Source organism: Pseudonaja textilis, chromosome 2, assembly GCF_049901715.1.
Source record: "Pseudonaja textilis isolate UNSWEBS1 chromosome 2, rPseTex1.2, whole genome shotgun sequence".
Classification (NCBI taxonomy): Eukaryota; Metazoa; Chordata; class Lepidosauria; order Squamata; family Elapidae; genus Pseudonaja; species Pseudonaja textilis.
This window is the reverse complement of record NC_141991.1, coordinates 18,675,181-18,681,042: the sequence shown is the minus strand read 5'-3', so window position 1 is coordinate 18,681,042 and position 5,862 is coordinate 18,675,181.

Here is a 5,862-nt window from a genome sequence, read left to right as displayed (position 1 = left end):
GCAGCGGGAGATACAAAATAAACATGAGCGAAGAGCTGTCCTATCCACTGCATGTAGGCGTTCCCCCTGTTTTGTCCAGAAAAGGAGTTCCTTCCGGCTGCGATAAGAGGACAAGGAAAAAAGTTGACATGTATCCGGAAAGGGTTTTTGTTGTTATTGTTACATGTTCGATGTTCAGGCACCATCTATTCGTTGGTATTTGTACAGATTTGGGTGTGCATGTAAAGTTGAGAACCTATTTTGAATTCTGAAGAGAAACTTCTAAACTTAGGCCTGTCCCTTTAAAAGCTGAATTTCTCTGGTGAATGCAGGCTCTTGATTCTGGGGTGAGTTTTGCAGGGTTTTTTGGGGAGGTGGGTGGGTTTGTGAGTATATTGAGTGCATATTAGAAGAAAGTTAAGTCGTTTTTATTATCTGCCGTTTATTTTATTTTTATTGTTTGAAGTGTGTGTGTGAGTTTTGCCTATTACCTGTTTTGCCTATTGCCTGGCTTATTCCTGGAAATTTCCAGGACCCATCACAAAAGATCTCCTGCCATCTCAGTGCATTCTTGGTTGGGCAGGAAATGAACTAAATGTCAGTTTTTCTTGTTACAGAAGAAGCAGCACAAAAGCTCTGGGAGTCAGTCAGGTGCCAATTCTTCTGATGCCAGCAGTGAGAAGTGCTGCTTTTAAAAGTTCCCTTGCAAGGATTTCAAATACAACCTGGGAGGATCCATTCCAGGTATTGCTGACTAGCCAAAGATTTGGGAGGTTGGACTAGATGACCTAGAAGTCCCTTCCAACTCTGATTATCTGTATCTGTCACAAGTGGAGATTGTTACCTCGTCAGTTTCATGGAAGGTTCTTGGAATTTTTGCTTTTTACAAAAAAACCCAAAACTTTGTAGAATTATTATTTTCAAGCAACCTTGAGGTTGGACTTTTGCTGCTGTTGCTTCTTTTACATTCTTTTAGGTTGCAAATGGGGGTGGGTAGGGCAGGCTGGGGAACAAAATTCTTTTCAGAAGCAAGCAGCTAAAAATGTTGGCTCATAAAATAGCATTGTTTAATTTCCTCTTTGCAGATTCCTTTGCTCTTAAGTACCGATTAGTGGGTAAATCACATTATTGCATTTGATTTTCACTATTATGCAGTAACACGCCAATACTTCATTCTGCTTATGCATTTGCCCAAATACACAAGTAGTGTTTCCATCCTACTTGTATTAATACTTGTATTAATTCAACTAATTACAAGGCAGTTTGGGATATTAAAAACAAATGTGAGAAGCCCCCCTCCTAGAAGAATGAAATATTTTGGGAAATATTAAAAAGGCAAAATATTATATTTCCCCAAAGGAAGAAATGGAAAAACATGCTCACTCTTGTAGAGTTGTAATTGCAGGAATGTTCCAATCTCGGATGGCAAACCTCAGATAAAGAATGTTTCCAAGCAAATACAACTCAGGTAAGCAAAGTCACTAATCTAAAGGAGGATTAGAGAGAGGAAGTAAACATATGTTAGACTTTAACTAGAGATAATTAATTGTATGGATTAATGTGCAACACAGTAATGAAAGTTAAGCAGTAACCAAAATTAACCAATGATGGAGGATAATTAAAAATGTGTATAAATGCAAGACTAGACTCCAATAAAGATCATGATTCAGTTATTCATGATCAAACAACTCAACTGCCTCGTCATTACAACACACTCTTTTTTTAATAGCCTCTCTCCCCCCAACAGATATTCCGTGCCCATTAAGAAAGACTGGGCCAGCCTATCTACAGACCATAAATATTAACAATAGATAATGTCTTATAGAGTATAAACAATAGATAACCTATTATACTATACTATACTATACTATACTATACTATACTATACTATACTATACTATACTATACTATACTATAATTATAAAATTGAAATTTTGGGCTTGGACAACCTTGAACTATGCCACCTACGGTTGGACTTAAGTGTAGTACACAAAATTATCTGCTACAATGTCCTACCAGTCAATGACTACTTCAGCTTCAACCGCAACAATACAAGAGCACACAACAGATACAAACTCAATGTAAACCGCTCCAAACGTGACTGCAGAAACGACTTCAGCAACAGTGGTCAATGCCTGGAATGCACCACTTTGTTGTTACATCCTCTAACTCCCACTCCTTTAACCTCAAACTATCCACTATTGACCTCACCCCATTCCTAAAAGATCTGTAAGGAGCGTGGATAAGTGCACAATCGTGTCTACCGTTCCTGTCCTATTGTCCCCATTTATCCGTACCTATTTTCTGTATTCTTACTCATGTTTATATTTGTATCTATTATCTTGTAAGCAACTGACAAATCAAAATAAATAAAAATTCAACTCAAGTTCCTCCACATTTGTCATCCCTGGATTTGTATGATGTGGAATTGGAAATGGGGCTGCCACAAGAAGGAAGTCCAAGATGCTTAGAGAAGATGGCAAATTACTGTTAATTTCAAAAAAAAATATTTTTATATGCAGGACACAGCCTTTTAAGAAGCATGCAGCAGAAAGTCATGCAAAGTTTTTATCGCCATGAATAAATTGGGTAACTTTTTGGTCAGAGGAACCAAAATCATCATTCTGTTTTCCACATTCTGTCAAAAGGGTTGAATTGAATCTGAGCTGGCTGATCTTAAAAAGCTAAGACCCCTTTATGGATCCCTGCTTTGTTGTGACAAAGAGGCTAGCACAGCTCCTTGAAGCGACGAGCTAAGCCATGCAGGGCCACCCAAGATGGAAAGGTTGTAGTGAAGAGTTCTTGCAAAACACAGTCCACTGGAGAAGGAAATGCCAACCTACTCTATATCTTTGCCAAGAAAACCCCATGGACAATAGCAAAAGTCAAAAAGGTATGACGCCAGAAAATGAGCCCCTCAGGTCAGAAGGTGTCCAATATGCTAGTGGGTTTGAGCAGAGGGCAGTTACACATAACTCCAGAAAGATTGAAGTGTTTAAGCCAAAGCCGAAAAGATGCTCAGCTATGGATGTGTCTGGTGGTAAAAGGTTGGCAACTGGTTCATATTTATGACGGTTGCAGTCTCATGTGATCATCTTTTGCAACTTTCTGACTAGCAGAGTCAATGGGGAAGCCAGATTCAATTAACAACCATGTTACGAACTCAATACCTGCAGTGATTCACTTAACAATTGTGGCAGGAAAAGTTGTAAAATGGGGCAAAACTCACTTAACCACCATCTCACTTAGCAACAGAAATTTTGGGCACAATGGTGGTCCTAAATGAAAGACTTACCTGTAGACTAGTTTAGTGGATATCAACTATTAGTGGAGCATGGGGAGATTGTATGCATACTACAGAAAGCTGCCTGCATGTTTCATGAACGCTTAGTTATACAACAACTGAAGTTAGCTGCAATAATTCCTTTCCTTAACTAGGGACTTGAATTTGGAGGCAGCATTACCTCCGTCTGCATCTGCCTTGGGTTTTCAGGAAAGCCCCTACTTCGGTCTGGATCTTTGCTCTGGGGCCAGTTCTGCACACTGATGATGACTCAGCATCTGCTCAGCAAGGTCCCTCCAGTCACCCACTTCCTGTATTGTCACTTCTAAAAATAAAGTGGCTGGGCCAAAGGCATTCAGCTGTGGCTGTGCCTGGTGGTGAAAGGAAATGATGATGTAAAGAACAATATTGCAAAGAAATATAGGAAACAATAGAATGGGAAAGATTCAAAGATGGGCATGATAAAGGACAAAAATGGTAGGGAGCTAATAGAAGCAGAAGAGATACTGACAGAGGAATGTCAGCATTAGAACGGTAGAGGAGTTGTCATATTATATGATGGTCAGAAATTTTTGTACAAAAATATAAATATATATTTTTAAAAATATATAAATATATATTTTTGTTTTCTGAGGTTCTTGCGGTATTTGTATGTGGATCTTTGATTGTTCGGGTTTTCTCCTGCGTAAGATCTTCGCGGGAGAAAACCCGAACAACAAAGATCCATATATATTTTATATAAATATATATATTTTTAAATATATATATATAATATATATATAAATTTATTATTATTTTGTTTTTCACTTCTATTTTATGGCAATTGGAATGCCATGTCCAAATACACTATTCAATATATTTATATATAAACAATACAAAATATATTAAAAAAGAAGAAGAGGTGGCAAGAATATACAGAACTATGCAAGAAAGATCTTTATGACCATGGTAATCCCGATAGTGTGACCTTGAGACAGACATCCTAGAGCAGGGGTCCCCAACCACCGGTCCCCGGACTGGTACCAGTCCGTGGATCATTTTTTACCGGGCCGCAAAGCTTGGGCGCTGCCATCTTGTTTTGACGGCGCTTCCGGGTTTTTGGTTGCTCCTGGGTTTTTGGTTGGAAAGTGCTGCCGGGTTTTCAGTTGGAAAGTGGCGTTTGGGTGCTCGCGCCTTAGTTTCGTTGAGGGGGGGGGCAGCTTCAAACAAAGAGCCGTCCCGATGGCGGTGGAGTCCCGTGTTACTCAGGTACCGGTCCATGGAAGAATAAATAATCGTGAAACCGGTCCCTGGTTCAAAAAAGGTTGGGGGCCACTGTCCTAGAGAACAAAGTCAAGTAGGCCTTAGGAAGCATATGCCACCCAATTTGGAAAAATCCACCACACCCACAGGATTGGAAAAGGTCAGTTGGCATCCCAATCCCAAATAAGGGCAATGCCAAAGAATATCCACACTACTCTACAACTGCACCGATTTCACATGCTAGCAAGGTTATGCTCAAAATCCTATGAGCTGGGCTTCAGCAGTATGTGAACTGAGAACTACCAGAAGTACACGCTGGGTTTCTAAGAGGCAAAAGAACTAGAAATCAAATTGCCAATGCTCCCTGGGCTATGGAGAAAGCGAGGGAGTTCCGGAAAAACATCTACTTCTGCTTCAGTCACTACTCTAAAGCCTTTGATTGTGTGGATCATAGCAAACTATGGCAAGTTCTTAAAGAGATGGGAATACCAGACCATCTTATCTGGAAGACAAACAGGCGAAAGACACAATGATAGCATAGGCAAAAAAAAAAAAATGGATATAATATAGAACTTCTATAACCGGCAAAAACTTTAGGAAAGAAACTATAAATTGACGATGGCAACCACATATAAAGAAAACTTGTATAAAATGTTTTATATGTGGCACCTACTACCAGCAAGGCTAGCAAAAATGTTCAAAAATATGTCTACCAAATGTTGGAAATGTAATCAAAAACCAGGCAATTGTGGTGGACGTGCCCAAAAGCAAAAAAAATCAGACGAAAGTACATACTTGGATAGAAAAAATGTTAAGACATCATATACTATAGATTGTAAGCCAGAATTATTTTTGTTAAAAGGCATAATACCAGAAAAATATGATAAAGGGAATGTATATTTGATATTGCATATTTTAACAGCAGCAAGAATTGTATTTGCACAACATTGGAAAAGTGAGGAAACACCTACGGAAGATATAATTAAGAAAATATTGGACCGTGCAGAAGTGGATAGATTAACATTGAAGATAAAAGAAAAAGAAAACAGAATATTTTCGAACTTGGGACTTGTTTTATCAATGGCTGGGTAAAAGAGGTAAAATTTGGAACTTAATAAGTATTACTATGGCACCTACCACTGGCAATATATATGAACACTGCTATCATGTCACCCATAGTCCTTCTTTTAATTAAACTAGACATACCCAATTTCTGCAACCATTTTTAATATGTTTTAGCTTCCAGTCTCCTAATCATCTTTGTTGCTCTTCTCTACACTCTTTCTAGAATCTCAACATTTTTATTTACATCGTGGCGACCAAAGCTGTATGCAGTATCCCAAGTGTGGCCTTACCAA